Source organism: Ursus arctos, unplaced genomic scaffold (assembly GCF_023065955.2).
Source record: "Ursus arctos isolate Adak ecotype North America unplaced genomic scaffold, UrsArc2.0 scaffold_33, whole genome shotgun sequence".
Lineage (NCBI taxonomy): Eukaryota > Metazoa > Chordata > Mammalia > Carnivora > Ursidae > Ursus > Ursus arctos.
This window is the reverse complement of record NW_026623019.1, coordinates 27,926,875-27,949,697: the sequence shown is the minus strand read 5'-3', so window position 1 is coordinate 27,949,697 and position 22,823 is coordinate 27,926,875. Positions and strand designations below refer to the sequence as shown.

Below are 22,823 nucleotides of genomic sequence, written 5' to 3'. Positions count from 1 at the left end.
CGACAATTTAATAAAATGAAAGTGCATGTTTAATTTAAAAAGCAAATGTTTTGGTCTCTCAAGAAGATTGATAAGCTGCATAAAATGCTTATTTATATTACCATATACCACTGGGGTCAGAGTAATAACATGGACCATGTAAAACTGAGAGACAAGCTTTCTAAAGAAGCAACATCATCTACTCCAAAGTTACTAGTTATTTTAAGAATAGTCTTCCAGAAAATAAAGATACGCAGTTGCAGAAGGTACATTTACACAGCATTCTGTGAAAAATTAGCTTTCATTTATTTATTTAAGTAGGCTCCATGCCCAACATGGGGCTTGAACTCAGAACCCTGAGATCAAGAGTCATGTGCTCTACTGACTGAGCCAGCCAGGTGCCCCTAGTTTTTCATTTAGAACAGAGTTCTTTTAAATTAATTTTGCTCATTTTCAATTCCAAGTTTTCTTGTACGCATATAAAAAGTGGAGTGGCAGCTATTCATATGCTGGCTTACTATTAGCAGAAAACTTTGAAAATCGTTACAAGATGCCAGTTTTGTATCAGTATTATATAAATTTGATAACTTATTGTGATAAAAATAATGTTCATACTAAATTTAAAAGCCTATACAGCAGAGTATACCTGGAATTTGTTGTATATACGTATAATTTATAATTGTGTCCAAGCTGTCAGTCAAAATAGATACCATAGTTAAGCAAATTTTTAAAAACATTTTTTATTGTGGTAAAATATACATTAAAATTTACCATTTTAACCATTTTTAAGTGTACAGTTCAGTGACATTAAGTATATTCACAGTATTATGCAACCATCACCACTATCCATCTCCAGAATTTTGTCATCATGTCTTACCGAAACTCTGTACCCATTAAATAATACCTCTCATTGCTCCCTCCCCATAGCCCCTGGTAATCACTGTTCCAACTTTCTGACTGTATAATTTGATGACTCTAGGAACCTCATATAAGTAGAGTCATATAATATTTATCCCTTTATGTCTGTGTGATTTCACTTAGCATGAAGTCTTCAAGGTTCATCCGTGTTGTAGCATGTACCAGAATCTCATTCCTTTTTAAGGCTAAATTATATTCCATTGTATGTATACACATTTTATTTATCCATTCATTCCCTCAACAGACATTTAGGTTATTTCTACCTTTGGGCTATTGTGAATAATACTGCTGTCAACCTTCGTGTGCAAATACCGTTTGAGTCCCTGTTTTCAGTTCTTTTGTGTATATACCCAGGAGTGGAATGCTGGATAATACGGGCATTCTGTGTTTAAGGAACCACCATACTGTTTGTTTCCCATAGCAGCTGCACCATTTTATGTCCTGCCAGCAATGTACAAGGGTTCCAATTTCTCTATATCCTCACCAACTTGTTTCTATTTTTTTTAGATGTTTATTTAGTTTGTTATTTATTTTAAGTAATCTCTACATCCAACATGGGGCTCGAACTCACAACTCAGAGATCAAGAGTTGCATGCTCTACTGAGCCAGCCAGGTGCCCCTATTTTTTTTTTATAATAGCCATTCTATGGGGCTCCTGGGTGGCACAGTCATTAAGCATCTGCCTTCAACTCAGGGCGTGATCCCGGCGTTCTGGGATCGAGCCCCACATCAGGCTCCTCCGCTGGGAGCCTGCTTCTCCCTCTCCCACTCCCCCTGCTTGTGTTCCCTCTCTTGCTGGCTGTCTCTGTCAAATAAATAAATAAAATCTTAAAAAAAAAATGTATAATTGGATCTCAAAATAAAATTAGCAATACAACTGAAAAACAAAATGCTCAAATTTGAAAAAAGGTAAGCCCTAAAATAAATAATTAAATTCTTACCTCTAGAAACTGGAAAAGGAAGAGTAAAATCAGCCTACAGAAACAGAAGGAAAAGAATAATAAAGATAAGAGCAAATAGCAATGACATTTAAAATAGGAAAACAATAGAAAAAATCAATGAAACAATAAGCCAGTTATTCCAAACAATAAAAAAAAAAAAAGGCCAACTTCTTTCAAGAGGGACAAAGACTTGGGGCACCTGGGTGGCTCAGTCATTGAGCATCTGCCTTCGGCCCAGGGCATGATCCCGGAGTCCTGGGATCGAGCCCCACATCAGGCTCCTCTGCTGGGAGCCTGCTTCTTCCTCTCCCACTCCCCCTGCTTGTGTTCCCTCTCTCGCTGGCTGTCTCTGTCTCTGTCAAATAAATAAAATCCTTAAAAAAAAAATAGCCATTCTAATGGGTGTGAAGTGATAACTGTAGTTTTGACATTTACCAATTTTTAAACATGTAGAAGACAAATTTCATAGGTCACACCTCTTATTATTAATAAGTGAGACTGCTTTCTGCACTCAGCACTATGCTGGGTGTTTGGAAGACACAGTCTAACATAAAAATGGTTCCTGTCTTTCAGGAGCTATAATCTAGCTGGGGAGAGCAAAAGAAGCTGCAGGGAATCCCGAAAAGATGATGGTGTCTTGCTGTGCAGGCCACAGTCTGTCACAGAAGTCACATAGCAAGGAGAAGCACCCCCCGAGAGGCTGTGGCTGGCACATAAAGACTGAGTGGAGAGGCAGGAAGAAATGACAGAGGGCCGTGCACACCTGACGGAGCTCTGGATGTGATGTGGTCAGAAAGAAATCAGGAGCCTTTCAGGATGGAATGACATGGGACAGATGTAGCTCCAGGGGGTTAACCTGGCAGGTGTGGGGAGCAGTGAGTGAGGAGGGGCACAGGCTCAGAGGCCACTGCGGGGGCCCCAGTGGGACGGATGGCACAGGCCTGAATCAGGAAGCAGCTGTCTACAGGGGGCAACAGTGCAGGTGTAAGAGAGTCTTAGAGACTGTGTAGTGGGAACTGGTAGGTGGCTGGATGTGGAGAATGACTGTAGACCTGATTGGGAAATATTCTTAGACGCCTTCAGGGTTCCATGCTGCCTTCCTCAAGCAATTAATAAGCATGCCAGGTAAGGTCACTCTTCTCAGACTTTCAACTTTTGGGCCAGAAGTGTCTGAAATGGTTCACAGAAAAAATTCTAAAATGGTCACGACAGCACGTCATTCTGTTCACTGTTCTTCTCTGGATTGCCTTGGTTTTGCCCTTTTGGTAAAATCCTGGAATGAGTATTCACTGGTAAACTGCAAACACTATCTCCCTCTATTTTCCTTTCCTTCCCCATCTTTACTAAGTATCCATGCATATTAAACAGAATGCCCATTATATATCAGTGTATTTTGCCAATGAAAAAAAAACCTTAAAAAAATAATCACAAATATTTTCACACTTCTTTCACTCTCAGATATTCTGTTTGGACCATAAATTATGTAGCCACCTTAGTGATAATCTTCATTGATGGATAAAGCAAATAAATAAAATAGTAATAAAGAATAGGGCACCTGGGTGGCCCAGTCAGTTAAGCATCTGCCTTTGGCTAAAGTCATCCCAGGGTCCTGGTCTAGAGTCCCACATCAGGCTCCCTGCTCAGCAGGGAGTCTGCTTCTCCCTCTGCCCCTCCACCTCAAGTGCATGCGTGCTTGCTCTCTCTCTTACAAAAATAAATAAAATCTTTTAAAAAAAGAACAGTTGAACAATGCAAATAATAAACTTGGTTTAATGAACAAATGTAAAACTTATTGTTAAAAAATCTATCCTTTCTCAAGAACATATGAAACATTAACCACATAGTATCCTTTAAGTATAGCTCAATTTCAAAAACTCATGTTTAAACAGACCATGTTTTGTATCACAATGCAACTGTATCAGAAATCAATACCAAAACCAGAAAAAGTCTATAGACATTTTTTTTTTAAAGATTTTATTTATTTATTTGACAGAGATAGAGACAGCCAGTGAGAGAGGGAACACAAGCAGGGGGAGTGGGAGAGGAAGAAGCAGGCTCATAGTGGAAGAGCCTGATGTGGGGCTCGATCCCAGAACGCCAGGATCACGCCCTGAGCCGAAGGCAGACGCTTAGTCGCTGCGCCACCCAGGCGCCCCTATAGACATTTTTAATTAAAAAAAAGAAAACACTAAAAATTCATGGGACAAAGAAAATGCCATGGGTGTGAAGAATTAGTCAGAACTGAATAATGACAATACTTTGTGGAGTTCTTCAAGAATGGTATTTTAATGTAAACTTATACCCTTAAACTCTCATATTAGAAAAGAAAAGAGGGCTGGAAATTAATTGACTAAGTGTTCAGTGTTAAGAACCAGCAAACTAACCCCATATGAAAAAATGAAAGGAGCTAAGAAAAGAAGTCAATTAATTAACTAGAAGACTGAGAAATAATGGGATAATTCCACAGGCTAAATTTGATAATAAAGTAGACAAACCTGTGGCAAAACTGATGAGGGAAAAAAGAAAGCACAAATATTAGAAATAAAGGGACAGAAAGCAGAGATTAAAATATAAAAACATTCTGAACACCTTATGCTAATAAATTTGAAATTCAGAGAAAATGTTTTATTTAAATAACTTTTCAAAAGTCAAGAAGTACAATACCTATATAGCCTCAGAACCATTTAAAAATTGAATCAGCAGTTGAAAATCAGCAGATCCAGGGGCACCTGGCTGGCTCAGTCTGCAGAGCACGTGACTCTTGACCTTGGGGTTGTGAGTTCGAGCCCCACGTTGGTTGTAGAGATTACTTAGAAGTAAAACCTTTATGAAAAGAAAAAAAAAAAGAAGAAAATCAGTAGTTCCTTCCCACAAAGAAAATAGCAGATCAAGAAGGTTTTACAAGAATTTGAATTCTACCAATTTTTTTAACCAAATTTTTAAGGAAGTAAAGATACTTCCAATCTTATCTAAACTTTCTAAGAAGAGAAAATGAGGCTAATTTTACCTTGTTTTACTTCAATCAGACTAAGATAAGAACGGAAAATTATAAGTTGGACTCTCCCATAAATAAGTGGAAAATTCCTAAATTGTATATCCGCAAACAGAATCAAACATTAATAAAATATTTAATTTACCACAATAAAGTAAATAGGGCTTATCCCTGAAATGTGAATTTGGTTTTACAGTAAAAATTAAAATAATAATACAGTAATAATTTAAAATAATTAAAATAACTAACACATTTAAGGAAGGAAAAATATGTGTATAGTTATTTCAAAGAAGCAGAAAAAACATAAAATTTAGCATCTGTTTATACTTAAACCTTAAGCAATCCAGGAATTAAAGGAAATTTCCTTAATCTGATCAAAGCTGTCTGCCAAAAACCTTCAACATTTATCATATTTAATGGAAAAATATTGTAACTATTTCTTTATAAAAAGGAATATGATAAGAGTGCCCGCTATTACTGCTAGTTTTTAACATTATAGGAGTCCTAGCCAGTGCAAAACCACAACAAAACAAACAAAAGGTATAAGATTTAGAAAAGAAGAACTAAAACTCTCCTTTATCATATATGCCATGATTGTCTACATAGAAAACCAAAAAGAATCTAAAGACAGATTCTTAGAATTAATAAGATAAGTTGCTGGATATAAGAGCAATATTCAAAATTGGTTTGCATTACTATAAACCCTTAGTAAACAGGAAACCTGATTTTAAAATCATTTATGAGAACAATAAAACTTATAAGGCACCCATGAATAAATCTAACATATTAACCCTTTATAAGAAAATTATATATCTCTGGGGTGCCTAGGTGGCTCAGTCATTAAGCGTCTGCCTTCGCCTGGGGTCCTGATCCTGGGATCCTGGGATGAGCCCTGCACTGGCTCCCTGCTCAGCAGGAAGCCTGCTTCTCCCCTCTCCCACACTCCCTGCTTGTGTCCGTGTCTCCTTCTCTCTGCCAAATAAATAAAATCTTGAAAAAAAAAAAAGAATATTATATATCTTTATTAAAGAAATGTTTAAAAGATTAGATAAATGCAGAGATAATGTATTCATGGGAAGAATTCTCAGTATCCTAAAAATGTTAGCTTTTCCGAAATTGATCTACGGATTCCTAATAGAATCCTTACCAAGTTTTTCACTGGAACTTGAACGCTTGTTCTAAAATTTATGTAGAAGAGCAAAAGCTAAGACATTCCTGAAGAACAAAAGGCAAGAGGTAGCGGTTCTATGAGAAATCAAACCGAAGAATAAAGCCACAGCAATTAAGATGGTATGACGCTGGCAGGGCGCATATATATATATACAGAGAGAGAGGAACGGGGCAGAATAGGACGCTCAGAAACAGACAAACACATACAGATACCTGACATATGCTTCAGACAGCTGGAAAAAGGATAGAGCATTAATTAATAAGTGGTGCTGGGATATTTACTTATCCACAGAAAGAGACAAATACATTAGTGTAATATTTGTAAACCACTATTTTTCAAATCACAATATCACTAGTCTGTCTGGCATGACCTCAGGCAAAGCCACTCCTATCCAGAGTGACATTCCAAGGGTTTAGAGATTATCTCTAAAAAGCTAAGGGCCAAGTCCAGACATCTTCTGGGGGGACCATGTTCTTCAGTACACAACTACAAATTCATAGGGAAAGATCTCATAAATGGCTAATAAACATATGAAAAAATGTCCACCTTCACTAGTAATTAAGGACTTGCAAATTAAATCCACAGTAATATACGAATTTATGCTCAGGAGTTTGGCAAAAAATAAAAAGTATGACAATACCAAGTGTTGAGGAGAGAGTCACGTATTCTCACACGGACAGAACGTACACTGGAGAAACGATGTACAGAGCAATTTAGCAATACCTAGTAAAATGGAAAACAGGTAAAGCTCTAGAGTCAGTCTTATATAAAGCAGATGAAAAGCACAAAAATATCCACAACATTGTTTGTCACAGCTATAAACTGGAGACACCCTAAATGTCTATTACCAGGAGAGTAGATGAATTAATTATGGAGTAAAGTTTTAAGAAGTACACACTCTTAAGGATGCCTACATACGTCTTACAGTTTTAAAGAAATGCAAGGCAGTGATAAATAGCAAATTAGGGAGAATGAATATCTTTGGGGGAAAGAAGGTGGCGGTGATTAGAATGCGCAGAAAGGGGATTTGGCCGGGTTGGCAAAACTTCCATTTCTTAAGTGGTGTAGTTGGGTACATGGGTATCTGTTGCATCATTCTTTGTACCTTTTGTATTCTTTTCTTTTTTTAAAGATTCTATTTATTTATTTGAGGGAGAGAGAGAGAGCACGAGCAGGGGGTGAGGGACAGAGGGAGAGGGAAAAGCAGACTCTCCACGGAGCACGGAGCCCACCATGGGGCTTGATCCCACATGACCTGAGCCAAAGGCTGCAGCTTAACTGACTGAGCCACACAGGCGCCCCAGTACCTTCTGTATTCTTACATGGTGCACAGTACTTGAAAATAGAATATATATGTCTCTGTGTACACATATGCACACATACACACACATACAAATATATGGTAGCCTGTTTTGTAGATGTATTAATTGGGATATACCTTATTGTCCAATAATTGCCGTTACAGCATAAATGCTGAAAGAGAGGGCAGTCCACAGTTTTACTTTTTTTTTTTTAAAGATTTTATTTGAGAGAGAACGATAGCGAGAGAGAGAGAGAGACCGCGCGCGAGCACGAGTGGGGGGCAATGGGAGGGGGGAATGGCAGAGGGAGAGGGAGAAACAGGCCTTCCATTGAGCAGGGAGCCACCTCCAAGCTCAATCCCAGGACTGTGGGATTATGGCCTGAGCCAAAGGCAGATGCTTAACCGACTGAGCCACCCAGGCGCCCTGAGAGTTTTACATTTATACACGGAAAGTGGAAAAGCAATTTCTACACCTTTAAAGCCCGTAGGTCTACTAAGCTGTACATTCAGTCCCCACCCAGAACAGCAACACAGGGTGTCTTTCTTGTTTGGGATCCGTGCCGCAGCACTGCCTTACAGTGATGTGGTCTGATAATCAGGGAAAAGATGTTTTCCAGGGCCGATTATGTGTTAGGTATTATGGGAGATTTAAAGGACAGACACAGCAGAATCTTGGGCTTTAATCATTCAGAATATATTTAGGGAAGGCAGGAGGAGTATCAGAGCAGCTAACAGAATAGGGTAGTAAATGATAAACGACCCTCTGCAGGTGCAGAAAACCTCACAGTGATTTGAAGGTCTGGGGGGGAAGGCAGGAGACTGGAGCACTCAGAGGTTTGCACATGAAGTTTTAAAAACAGCTCACAAGAACCACAAGTGTAATTAGCCTTATTCATCATGATGAGGTATTTGATCAAAGCTCTTATGGAAGTAAAACTTGTTTCTGGAAAATTAGTTTTAATATTACGCCAATCTTCTTATATGCCATTTTTAAAAATAGGTAAGCACTCAGAGTATTTTTAAGATTTCTTTAGAAATCATTCCAGCTCTGTTATTTAACTTTACTCTAAGAGCAGCCTGTAATCACTGACATTTCCAGACTTTGACTCCTAAAGACTTAAAATGCCACATATGAATGCATTTACTAACTTGATGTAAATAAAGAATAGCTTCATAATTCCAAGAACATGCATACATCTCTCAGAAGCACAAACACTGATCATTGTTTGTGCTTAAACCAGGACACTTTCCTCTCCATTTTTCTAGACTGAAAGCTCCTATTTTGATATTTTGTTGCTCGTGTCTGTATGGGCAAGTATGAGGGCCTCCTGTGAATTAATGCTGTGTGCCACACAAAAGGAAAACAAAGCAAAAGAAAATGCTTTCAAAAATGTAGTGGAGGATTAACAACTCAGGAAACAACAGATGTTGGCAAGGATGCAGAGAAAGGGGAATCCTCTTACGCTGTTGGTGGGAATGCAAACTGGTGCAGCCACTCTGGAAAACAGTATGGAGGTTCCTCAAAACATTAAAAATGGAACTACCCTACAACCCAGCAATTGCACTACTAGATATTTATCCAAAGGCTACAAAAATAGTGATTTGAAGGGGCACATGCACCCCGATGTTTATAGCAACAATGTCCACAATAGCCGAAATATGGAAAGAGCCCAAATGTCCATTGACTGATGAATGGAGTATTACTCAGCCATCAAAAGTATGAAATCTTGCCATTTGCAACAACATGAATGGAGCTAGAGAGTATAACGCTAAGTGAAATAAGTCAGTTAGAGAAAGACATCATATGATCTCACTCATATGTGGAATTTAAGAAACAACAGATGAACATAGGGGAAGGGAAGGAAAAACAAAATAAGATAAAAACAGAGAGGGAGGCAAACCGTAAGACATTCTTAACTACAGAACAAACTGAGGGTTGGGGGAGAGGAGGTGGGTAGGGGGATGGGGTAAATGGGTGATGGGCATTAAGAAGGGCACTTGTTATAATGAGCACTGGGCGTGATATACAAGTGATGAATCACTAAATTCTACCCCTGAAACTAATACTAAAACAAACAAGCAAAAAAACAAAAAAGTATTAGAGGGACACCTGGCTGGTTCGTTGGTAGAGCATATGACTCTTGATCTCAAGGTTGTAAGTTCGAACCCCACGTTCGATGTAGAGATTACTTAAAAGACGAAATTGAAAAATAATAATAAAAAATATACTGGAGACATTTTTCCAAAGAAGACAAACAGATGGACAACAGGTACATGAAGAGATGCTCAGTATCCCTGATCATCAGGGAGATGCAGATCAAAGCCACAATGAGGCATCACCTCACACCGTCAGGACGGCTAAAATAAAACAGACAAGAAAGAACAAGTGTTGGCAAGGATGTGGAGAAAAGGCAACTCTCCAGTACTGCTGGTGAGAATGTAACTGGTGCGGCCACTCTGGAAAACAGTATGGAATATGGAGGTTCTTCAAAGAATTGAAAGTAGAGCTACAATAAGATCCAGCGATTGCACTTCCGAATATTTACCCAAAAAAAAAAAAAAAAATGAAAACACAAAAAGATATCTGCACCTTTGTGCACACTGCAGCATTATTACAACAGTTAAGACAAGGAAGCAAACTAAGTGTCCACCATCAGAGGATGAATGGATAAAGCAAATGCATGCGTGCGCGAGCGTGCGCGTGTGCGAGCGTGTGCGTGCGCGTGTGTGTGCGTGCGTACACATACATGCACACACACGATGGGACCTTATGTAGCCATAAAAGGAATGAAATCTTGCCCTTTGCTGTTAATATGGATGGACCTTGGAGGCATTATACTAAGTGAAATCGGTTAGATAAAAAAAAAGATAAATACTGCATTCTCTCACTTATATGTAGAATCTAAAAACAAAACAAAACCAAGGTCATGAATACAGAGAGTAGGCGGTTGCCTGTGGCATGGGTAGGCAAAATGGGTGAAGTGGCTCAAAAAGTGCAATTTCCAGTTTGAAAATAAATAAGTCATGGGAATGTAATGTCCAGCTTGATGACTCTAGTTAATAATACTTTCCTGACTCTTGATTTCGGCTCAGGGCATGATCTTGGTCAGGGGACCGAGCCCCACCTCGGTTCCATGCTCAGTGTGGAGTCTGCTTGTCCCTCTCCCTCTGCCTCTCACTCCACCCTTCCCTACCCGCCCCCCCCCCCGCACCCTCTCGCTCTAAAATAATTAATAAATAAAATCTTTAATACCTTACTACGTATTTCTTTTAGAGAGGGGGCAAGAGAAGGGGGAGGGACAGAAGGAGAAAAAGAATCACAGGCTCCACGCCCAGTACAGAGCCCAACAAAGGGCTGGAGGTGGGGCTCCACATGGAGCTTGATTCTCCATCTCACAGCCCTGAGATCATGACCCAAACAGCAATCAGGAGTTACCGCTTAACCAATTGAGCCACCCAGGCACCCGCCTTACTGCATATTTGACAGTAGCTGAGAGTGGATCTTGAAAATTCTCATTAGGACAAAAACAAATTTTAGGGGCGCCTGGGTGGCTCAGTCGGTGAAGCATCTGCCTTTGGCTCAGGTCATGACCCTGGGGTCCTGGGATCGAGCCCCACATCAGGCTCCCAGCTCAGAGGAGAGTCAGTCTGCTTCTCCTTCTTCCTCTGCCCTTCCACCTGTTTGTGCTCTCTCTTCTCTCTCATTCTCTCACTCTATCAAATAAATTAATAAAATCTTAAAAAAAAGGTTAAAAAAAAACTAAGAAAAACAAATTTTGTAACTATGTATGGTGACAGATGTTAACTGGACTTATAGTGGTGACCATTCTGTAATATATACAAATATCAAATCATTATATTGTACACCTGAAACTAATATAATGCATATCAATTATACCTCAATAAAAAACTATATTGGAAACAATGATCTATGTATGTTGTGTAATTAGGAAAATAAAATACAGTACTAGAACCATTCTGGCAAAGAGACCTGTGACTAAACAGAAATAATTTAAGCATCTTTCTGCTACTTTTTTAAGGAAAGAAAACATATTCATTTATTAATGTTATTCTTTTTTTTAAAGATTTTGTTTGCGAGGCAGAGTGAGTGAGACAGAAGGAGCAAGGGGAGGGGCAGAGGAGGAGGGAGAAGCAGAGTCTCTGCTGAGCAGAAAGCCCGATGCCACCCAGGCCACCCAGGCCACGCAGGCACCCCGTTGAGAAATTACTCTGATACTGACTTAGAATCTGTATGCTACAGTGTAATCACACACATCTCCATTAAAAATCATAAAATTCATTCTGTAAATTTGCTTCTGTCATTTTGTTTTAAGATACACAAGTGAACTACTCACAGAGTACATGATAACAGATGTGAGCTTGTATATGCGTTGACTATACCTGGATACAAAAATACTGACATTTGAGCCAGGTGGATGTGTTATCTATTTAATAAATAGTTATTTTTATAAGTAATAATCAAATTGTCAATGTATTACAACCTTCTCTACGTAGTTGATACTTACAGAAGACTCAACTAAAAACGCAGTGCAGCAAAGAATATCAACCTCGGGGCGCCTGGGTGGCTCAGTGGTTAAGTGTCTGCCTTTGGCTCAGGGCGTGATCCCGGCGTTCTGGGATCGAGCCCCACATCAGGCTCCTCCACTATGAGCCTGCTCCTTCCTCTCCCACTCCCCCTGCCTGTGTTCCCTCTCTCACTGGCTGTCTCTCTCTGTCAAATAAATAAATAAAATCTTAAAAAAAAAAAAAAAAGAATATCAACCTCATTGCTTTATAATGCCACTTCTCATGTTCTCTTGAACAGTATTATTTTCTATTTCGCACACAGCAAATATGCTCACGCGGGTAATCGGGCAAACGTAAATTAAAACAACGAGATGGGTAGAGCGTGGGACTCTTAATCTCAGGGTTGTGAGTCTGAGCCTCCACGCTGGGTGTAGAGATTACTTAAAAAAAAAAAAAGAAATGTTATTTAAAAACAAAACAAAAACAATGAGATGGTACTTTCCTACCATGTGAGAGGGGGTTACAGAGTTCGTGCTGCCAGGAGCACAGGTCAGGGTGGGATTCTAAGGTGGTCAGAGAAGACCACATGTCAGTTAACACTTGAATAGCTGTGAAAAGGAGTAAGAATTAGCCACACAGAAAAGTGGTGGTTAGGGCCTCCAGAAAGAGGGCACAGAGAGTGCAAGAGTATAGAGGAGCACGGCACTTTGGGGACTCTGGGAGGGTATGTGGCTGAGCACGCAAGGCAATGAAGGAACCGCAGAAGTTGTAGATGAGGCCAGACTCAGATCTCAGAGGCCTTTTTAAATACCATGATCCCCCTGGAGAGAGCTAGACCTTCCTGAAGGAAGGCAAGAGCAGGGAAAGGACAAGTTAAACCTGGAACATCTTGTGCCAGAAAGTAAGAAAACACTAAAAAATTGATGGGGACATGTCAACAGGACACAGAAACTAATAGGAAGTGCCATCCACTCGTCAAATCTGGAACAATTTGAACACCAATATACATAATGACACTATGGGATTATAACCCATTAGAGAAAACAAGAAATGAATAATCCATAATCCATCCACCCATCCATATGCACATATACATATGTACATACATATATTTTTAAAAAGCTCCTCTTTCCAAAGAATGCCAAGTAATAAATGTAGAGCATAACTAGAAAGTCACCAGTCTCTGTACCATTATAGCAACAACTGATTCAGAATCATCAACGTGTACTAAATCACTGGGTGGAAGTTTGTGGTCTTAAAGTATCTCCCCACAAATTATTAATTACACCTTTATAGTGGAAAAAACTGGCAGGTAACACTTTAATCAACCCAGTGATCGAAGTCCATAATCACCCAGAAGAAGGCAAACTGTCATCCTGGTCCTCCAAACCTGGTAAGTCGAGAATGCACCATCATGGCGGAAAACTGCAAAAATGCACATCCTCAGGCTGATTGTTAGGAAAAGGACTGATTGCTGGGTCAGGGGAAAAAATGCTAAAAAGGACAGTATTAGGACAACTGGTGAATTGTGAAGATGGACTAAATATTTGATAATTGTTATTGTAGGAATGTTAAATTTCCTGAATTTGACAATAACATTATGGTTATGTAGGAAAATGTCCCTGTTCTTAGGAGGTAGAGGTCATGATGTCTGCGACATTCTCTCAAATGGTTCAGATACTAAGCTTTTCCCCCTAAATTAACTTATAGGTTTGAAATTTTCAAACTAAAATAAAATAATAATGAGGACTCTCATAGAAATGTGTAGGATGGTCCACAAGATAAATTCAGGACTCTCTAAATGGGGCAGGGAGCTGTTAGAACATTATAGTTGATAAAATGATATGATTACTTTTGCCATTTTGAAAGTTTACTATGGAGCAGCGTGGGGCATGGTCCCGGAAATGCACATGCTGGCCGCAGGACAAGTTTGATCTGCAAAGTCTTCACTTCTAAATACACTGTACTGTTATTTTGGAGCTAGATTCAAGTCAGAAACATGTTCTTTTTTATATAATATTTAGTAGTGCATAAGCTAAAAGGATTAAGTTAATACATTAAATGTGAAAACATACTTGCTTTTCTTTCCATAAATATTATTAAATGACAATTCACTTTTATGGACAATTTCTAGAAGCTGACTGCCTATCTTATGGGTTATGCTTTCTGTTTTTGTCTTTTGCATAGCCCCTAACTTTGGATAAAACAATTCACTGCTCACTTGATTCTGCATTTAAAAATGAAGTTAGGGGCGCCTGGGTGGTGCAGTCAGTTAAGCACAGGACTCTTGGTTTCGGCTTAGGTCGTGATCTCAGGGTCATGAGATCAAGCCCTGCGTTGCACGGAGTCGGCCTGAAACTCTCCCTCCCCTCCTCAAATAAATAAATAAATCTTTAAAAAATGAAATTAATAGAGAATCCTACTTATTTTGTCCATTTGTGCTCTGGTATCATTGAAGAAGTAAAAAAAGATAGTAAAAACCTCCCACTAAATAAGAATGTCCTCCCCACTCCTGTGGAAAATAGTGGGTGAGAGGGAGAAACAAGACTGGGCTAGGATCTCCTCATAGACAAGAAAATTTGTAACAAAAAAACCAGAAAAATCACTCAATATATTGGAATTGGTGGCTAGTTCTCTTCCAAAGTCTTTGCAGGGAATACTCTCCCAGCCACAACAGGAGACAAAGAATAAATTGCTTTTACACGTCTACAGCTACCGAAGTGACTTGAAATTGATGCCTTTAATTTACTTCTAACTGTGTGGATAAGGGCAGAGTCAGACAAGGGATGTCTTTCTTGTCCTGCAACAATTGGAAAGACAAACGTGTGTAGTGAAGGTGAAGGAGGCTATTAGCTACTTCCCATTACGTGATTATCTCTGCTGATTACTACCCGCGGCATGCTCAGTTCTATTGAGCCCCGATGGGAGGAGGTCTGGTGGAGTGGGGGCGGCAGCTAGGGCCAAATGCAAGGACAATTGGGTCTGCAGCAAATTTTGCAGCTCAGTGCTGTCTGAGGAAGAGGACCAAGACCCCAGCCAGGAGAGCCTGTCCCATTCAGTCAGGGTGAGTGGGAGGGAAGGTTCAGAAGCTGAGGTATGGTGCCAAAGCGCGGTCAGAGGTGAGATGGAGGGCAGCAAGCAGGGACAAGGGAAGGGTGACAAATGGACTGGAACGGCAAGGGGGATGGCCTGAATACGGGCTTGGCAAAGGGAATCATGCTTACGTTTGCTTGGATGGTATTTCCGTAAGGACCACTGATTCTGTATCTTGTGTTGGGTGGTGGTTACACAGGTGTATATCACTTTAAAACTCACTGAACTAACATCCAGATCTTTGCTTTTATTAAATGTTAATTATATCTCAATTTTTTAAAAGCCCATTGGAAGTAAATACAGCAGGAAATTACTGTGGCTGAAATCACAATCTTATGGTGCCCCTAGAGCGGACTGTGACCATAAGGTTAGTAGAGCCTCCTTGACACTTACAAAATGAGGTGATGAGAGACTGCCCTGCCCCAAACTCCAGACTGAAATAAAGAAAAGAGCTTAATTTCAAAGTTCTGTTGGGCCTTGGTGTAAATGAAAGTGTCCCAGGTGTAGTGGATTTGCTTTGGTCAGGCAGTAATAGGTGTAATTTCTTTTGCCCCAGTAGGCCTCTGGGCCTTGTAAGAAGCCAGGAGGAGGAACTGAAATTAGTCTGGATAGTAATTTAAAATACTATCTCCCTTGTGAACAAAAGAAGCTGACAAGTCTACATTTAATGAAAAATGTTTGCATTCCTATGGATTTAGGCTGTACCTTCTTCCAGTAACAACGGCAGGATCAAAGAACAATACACAAAGCCATGCTCATAATAAACCTATCGTGGTTTACTTGCTGAATAAATTCAAAGATAGACCTTTTCCTTTAATTAAAGAAAACCAACATTTTAAGAAATTCCTGGGGTGCCTGAGTGGCTCAGTCGGTTAGGCTAGGTGTCTGCCTTTGGCTTGGGTCATGATCCTGGAGTGCTGGGATCCAGATGGGGATGGAACCCCATATCATGCTCCCTGCTCAGTGGGGAGTCTGCTTCTCCCTTTCCTCTGCCCCTCCCCCCTGCTCCTGCTATCTTAAATAAATTAAAAAAAAAGAAATTCCTATTAAAGAAATTCAATATTGTAACTATGTCAATTTTCTTTAAGTTAATCTAGAAATTGAATACTACCCCAGGCAAAATCACAGAAAGAATTTTAAAATATGTGAGAGTATAGGGGCACCCAGCTGGCTCAGTTGGTAGAGCATGTGATCTCTTGATCTTGGGGTTGTAAGTTTGAATCCCACGTTGAGTGTAGAGATTAGTTAAAAATAAAGTCTTTAAATATGTAAGAATATAGAGAAGAACTGACTTTGATTATGAAAAATTTCAAACATAAAAAACTAGAAAGAATGAAAAAATAACCATTACTTGGATTCAACAATTTCCTTTTCCTGGATTCAACAATTCTTAATGCCCTGCCATAGTTGTTTCATAGGTAGGTAGATAGATAGGTAAATGGATAGACAGAGTGAGATGAAGAGTATATGTCTACTGAACCATTTAAAGTGTTATGCTCTAATATTTTATCCATAAATTCTCTGGTATGAATTTTCATAGACATTAGCAGTTGGCTTGGGCTGCTATAACGAAGTATCATAGACTGTGTGTTTTTTTGTTTGTTCGTTTGTTTTTAAGATTTTATTTTTAAGTAATCTCCACACCCAACATGGGGCTCAAACGTACTACCCTGAGATCAAGAGTCACATGCTCCACTGCCTGAGCCAGCCAGGTGCCCCAGGACTGGGTGGTTTAAACAACAGACATTTATTTCTCACAGTTCTGGAGCCTGGAAAGTCCAAAATCAAGGTGCTGGCCGATTCGGTTCCTGGTGAGGACTCTGTTCCTGCCTTGCAGATGGCCACCTTCTAGCTGTGTCCTCATATGGTGGAGAGAGAACTATCTCTTTTCTCTTTTCTACATCATATAGGAGTGATAATCAAAATATGAAGGCCACATCCTCTTGACCTCATCTAAACCTAATTACCTCCCAAAGGTCCATCCCCGAAACACCATCACATTGGAGATTATGACTTCAACCTACGAATTGGGCCAGGGAAGTGGGGAGGGGTACAATTCAGTCCATAGCACTAGAATAAGTTCATTCTAATACATAATTTCATTATTATTATCGTACCCCAAACAAGTAACAATATTTCCCTAATATCACATAATGCCCAGTCCATATTCAAATGTCACCAGTTATTTGTTCAGACCAGAGACTATGCATTGAATTTGGTTTTATGCCTCTTTTTTTTTTTTTTTAAAGATTTTATTTATTTATCTGACAGAGGTAGAGGCAGCCAGTGAAAGAGGGAACACAAGCAGGGGGAGTGGGAGAAGAAGAAGCAGGCTCCCAGCGGAGGAGCCTGATGCGGGGCTCGATCTCAGGACTCCCGGGATCATGCCCTGAGCCGAAGGCAGACGCTTAACGACTGAGCCACCCAGGCGCCCCTGGTTTTATGCCTCTTAAGGCTCTTTTCACTTACCACAGGTCTCCTCATCCACTTGACCTTTTTTCCATGACATTTACTTGTTGAAGAGACAGACTTTGTAAAAGGTCCACACATTAGATTGTTTTCTTATAAGTCATTTAGCTTATCCCCCCCGCCCTCTATATATCCTGTAAACTGAAGTCAGATCTCAAGACTTGATTGGGTAGACATTTTTGGCTCTAACACTTTACTGATGCTGTGTCCACCAAGCAGCACACAGTCAAGCCCTGCCTAGAGCCCCATGTGAGGCTCTGAGCTCATCCAGGAAAGACAAATAGTAAGGAGGAACTTATCCTACTGGACACCAAACCATACTAAAAAGCTACTGTAATCTAAACAGCATGCAGAGACATAGGAATAGACTAGTATTAATAAAAAATTAATATTAATAAAAAGATTAGACAAAAAGCAAAGAGACTAGAATCAGGCCATAGTATATTTAAGAACTATACATATATATGGGTAGCAGTTCAAATTAATGGGGAAAAGATGGGTTATGTGATAAAAAATGTTGGGAAAAGGATAGATCCCTACTTTATCCTATATCCTCCAAATAAATTCCAGGTAGATTAAAGAGCTAAACATAATAACATCTCTAAAAGAAATAGAAAATAAAGGATACTTTAAAAATATTGGGATGAGAAAAATAAGACACAACACTTAGAAACCTTAAAAAAGGACCGGTAAGGGGTGCCAGGCTGGCTCTGTCAGTGGAGTTAGTGACTCTTGATCTCGTGGTTGTGAGTTCGAGCCCCACACTGGGTGGAGAGATTACTTAAAAATAAAACCTTTAAAAAAAAAATCTTAAAAAAAAGGACTTGTAAAATTGATCAGACATTAAAACACATAAAACTTTTAAAGCAACATGAATATAGTAATACAACAAATATTAGGTAATTATCAGTAAAGACTGAAGAACTGATATCCATAATATATAAATAGCTCTCACCAATCTAAAAGAAAACAGATGGAGAAATGAGCAAATGACATGAATAAAAGATTCTTAGAAAATATAATGAGCACTTTGTAACATGCTCAGCTTTACTAGTGGTCAGAGAAATGCAATGAAAATCACAGTACGCTATTACTTTTTATTCTCAAACTTAAAAATATTGGTTATACCTAGTGATCTCAAGGGTGAACAAAAACAGGTACTCTAAAATATTGTTGGTGTCCATCAAAATTTAGAAAAATGGATACTCTTCGATCCAACAATACCACCTCCTGTGGATACACATATGTTGGGATATTCAGCGCAGGACTGTTTGTCATAGTGCCCCCCACCCAATACAACCTAAGTGCCCATCCGTAGGAAAATAAATTATGGAAAACATCCAAGGGAAATCCATGCAGCCATTAGAGTGAATGAAGTTGGCTGTAAGGACTGACAAGGAAAATTGTTCAGGATGCAGTATTAAGTAAAAAAAAAAAAAAAACCCACTTCATAGAATATGCACACTATGAAACAATATATTAAAAAAAATCTTTTAAATCTAAATACAGACTGTTTCTTTTTTTTAAGATTTTATTTATTTGAGAGAGAGAGAAAGTAAGAGCCAGAGCACGAGTGGGGAGAGGGGCAGAGGGTGAGGAAGAGGGAGACGCAGACTCCCCACTAAGCAGGGAGCCCAAGGAACACAGGGCTCAATCCGAAGACCTGGGATCATGACCTGAGCCAAAGGCAGACGCTTAACCAAAACCGAGCCACCCGGGCGCCCCTGGATACAGACTGTTAAGGGTGGTTCTCTCTGAGGGTAGGATTGGGGTGTGAGGGTGAAGGAGAACTTTTTTGGTATATATCTGCATATAGATATATATTTTTTATTTATGTTTCACACACATTCATGCATTATTTGGTCATTTGGGATAAAAACAAAGAAAAAGAAAAATACCTCATTCAGGAATCTCTGAGGTAAAATGCCGCGATCACAAAGTTATCCCTGCATTTAAGCAGCTGCTGAGGAGGATGCCCACGTACGCTCATTGAGAGTCGGCAGGACGTTAGCCAAGGACGTTAGCCAAGGAGAGCGTGCTGACCCTCAAGCACCCTCTGCCACCTCTCCCAGGTCACTAAATGTGACTCTACTGATAGACTAAACATCGGACAATAAGTCAAATGCGCGTCAGCATTTTTTCAAACAGTGCAGTGAGAGAGAGCTGGGTGCTGCTTGCTCAGTGCCCCAGGCACAGGCCTTAGCTTTGGGGTGAAAGCATTCTTAGTCATTCTCTAATTTCAAGAGTCAATATAACCAGAATCCTCACCATTCTCTGGCCCCTTCCACCCCAGCATTCCATTATCTTAAATATTGCTGTCGTTTGTGTGGCAGGAAGTGTACATAACCCCAAACCCCCAAATTAACCTCAGGAATATTGTTTTAAAAATCTACAATGTAATGGGATGCCTGGGTGGCTCAATCGGTTAAGCGACTGCCTTTGGCTCAGGTCAGGATCCCAGGGTCCTGGGATTGAGTCCTGCATCAGGTTCCTTGCCCTGCAGGGAGCCTGCTTCTCCCTCTGCCTGCAGCTCCCCCTGCCTGTGCTCTCTCTCTTTCTCTCCCTCTCTCTGACAAATAAATAAAAAAAATCTTACAAAAAAAAATCTACAGCCAGACAGCCAGACTCCTGAAGACAGTGTTTAGGTTCTCACTTCAGCCCTGCCCCTGTCACTTCTGTGGGTCCCCATGTCCTCACTGTGAAGGGGCAGCCTTGGACCAAATAACTGTGTAAAGTGCCTTCAAGCTCTAAAATTTTATGATCAGTGGTCAAACAGTGAACAACAAACTAACCAATCAACCAAGCAAGCTAAACTACATTTCCTGTGGTCAATTTCTCGGAGCCTAGAGATCAGCTTATTAGACATCAGGAAGAGTCAAATTGCTCAAGTGCAACACACAAAAAACAAATTATCAGTAAGAAATAGCACTTTTCTACCACTAACTAAACACGACCTAAAAACAAAATATAAATAGGGTTTAAAATTTCATTGTGTGTACTTAGCATATGGACTTCCTATTCCCAAGAATGCGGGACATTTCTGCAAAATTACCAACCGTAATTATGTATTTTCTCTCATAACGATGTTATACTAACAAAAACCATAAAATTCTGTTTCTAAAACATGAAAATGCTTAAACAACGTAATTATCTGTACTTGTATTTTTTTCTCTTTTATTGGAATCATAGGCATTTTGTTAGAATTTCCAGGCTCAACACTTAAGTTTGAAGAAGAAAATGAACTGCTGTAAGTGAACTTCCTGGCACTTCAGTCTTAGTTTGATATTTAGCTAAGTCACCCTCAAATAAGTAGAATATCATGAGGTATTTGAATATCTTTCATTCTAGGGATCCAAGAAGACAATTCCCATGTAATATCTATTCAAAACAAGACCTACTCATATGTTAACTAGACCTGCTGCGGTGATCATTTTGCAATATATACAAATATCAAATCATTATGTTGTATACCTGAACCTAATGTAACTTTTTTTTGTCAATTATACTGCAGTAAACAAAAGGCTTACTTTTGCAAAATGCCAGATAGTCTGGGAAAATGTGGCCTTTCCACTGCTGAGCCCCTAAGGCCAGTAAGGCCTCCTATTTCCGGTCAAAGCAGAGGACCTGGGAGGATAGATTTCTGCTGAATTTAGATTCATTTGCATAGCATTCCACAAGCTCCCAATTCTCTCGCTTCATTGCTGCCCCTGCAGACAAACAGGTAGACTATTTTTAATTTAAGGCCTTCACTGATTTCCTTAGGGGAAACAGGGGATGTAAGAACATGATTACTAAGCTTCGGGTCTAAGTGGCTGATCTGTAGCTCCAGACTGTTCAGCTGAGTCAGTGACGCAGAACCTTCTCTCCCCAGCCCCCTTTCCTCCTTAATTAGCAGCGCTAAAGGGTAAAGGCCTTCAACAATAGAGGTCAAATAGCCCCCACGGGAGGTACTCCATCAAAATTTGCATTTCTGAGAGCTTCTAGGGGGACTGACTCAAATTCATCTCTCTCTTCTGGAGGTTGGCAGTAATTGTGGAACTCCAGGAAAAAACGTTAAAATGCTGGTGGAAAATTAGGAAAGCTTTCAAGACATAAAATTCAGGGCTATGAAATCTAAAGATTGCCCTCCAATCTATTCACCTTCTTAGATGCTACCATGCAAATTTGTTTAAAGTCCCTCCAAAATGACAGTTTTGGTTAAGTTCCAGAAATATCAGGCATTCTTTTAACCCAGACGAAACAGCTACGACTCCAGTTTGCAAGATGAAAGTTCAAGGATTAAACTCGCCACTTGCTTCAGTACTTCAATTATTGGATCTGTCGACACTTTTGGTAAGAAAAACTCAGCAACTGATGCATAAAATTACTGAGTTAAATGCGGGTACTGGATTCCAAGAGGAACCACGAGACAAACCGTGCGGTATCTCGTGCTTCCACAGTAGGTTTATCGACCCCCTAGGAAGCCCTGGCTTAGGCTTTCTGAATGCTGGGCATACCATAAATCGATAAAGAGTGTAGGTGATTTAAATAGTTCGTCAGTTGTGTTATCAGCTTTACCTTAAAAGTCTGCCGAGCGGCGGACGATTTAATCAGTCCATACTCTTTTTCCAAGCCAGCAGCCATGGCAAAAATCCTTTTCACTTGGCGCGATTACAAGGAAAATCCTGAAATACTTTTAAAAATACACATGCCAAAGAACCGGAGTTAAGTTACTAGGGTGGGGCTGTGTAAAGCTTCGGTAACTCCCTAAAGGAAGATGGGACCTGGGGTCTCGGCACCGGAGGAACACCAAAAAAACAAAAGTTCGAGGCAGGCGGAGGGTCGCGAGCACACTTTTATATTTGATTGGCGGAACGACTCAGACTTTTCTTTATGGCGTCACCGGGTACCTGCCTGTAGAAAGGCCCTGTCTGCGTGACGTCACGCCTCACCGACCAATGAAAAGCCCCGGTCTGCGGGCCCCGAGGAGGGTTGTGGGCCCTTTTTTGTGAATGAAGCTCCACGGAACAGCCCTCCTGGGGTCCCCGGGAGCCGCGGCCCGCTGTGCTCTGGCGCTTCGGCAGCAACGTCCGCGGCTGCGGTGGGCGCGCGCGGTGACCCCGGGCAGCCCCAGCCGCCGGCGGCAGCACCGTCGCCTCGGCCGCGCCAGCGGGCTGCGGGCACCTGGGGGCGGGCTGGGGGGCGCCGGCGGCGGCAGGAGGCGCTGTAGCCAGGGCTGCGGCGCGGGTCCCGCGGCGGCCGCAGGAGGGAGCGGGGCAGGCGCGGTGGGCCCGGCCCCTCCTCCGGCTCCTGCGCGGCCGCCTCCCGCCCGGCTCGACCGGCGCCTGCCGTCCCCGCAGCGCCGCTCCGCGCCCGCCGCCCTGAGCGCCCGCGCGCGGGGCTGGCGGGGCCCTCGGCGGGCGAGCGGGCGCGCGGGGCCATGGTCGTGGC

The 22,823-nt window shown here is 40.8% G+C and overlaps 1 long non-coding RNA gene across 1 annotated transcript; it reads right to left on the bottom strand.

Moving 5' to 3' along the window:
* Positions 1–1,756: 1,756 nt before the first annotated feature.
* On the bottom strand, positions 1,757–22,442 carry LOC130542366 (uncharacterized). Its single transcript, XR_008956865.1, has 3 exons — positions 21,951–22,442; positions 4,503–4,661; positions 1,757–1,872 (listed from the first exon to the last, which is right to left on the bottom strand). It is a non-coding gene; the product is annotated as an uncharacterized LOC130542366 (long non-coding RNA).
* Between the last annotated feature and the right edge of the window lie 381 nt (positions 22,443–22,823).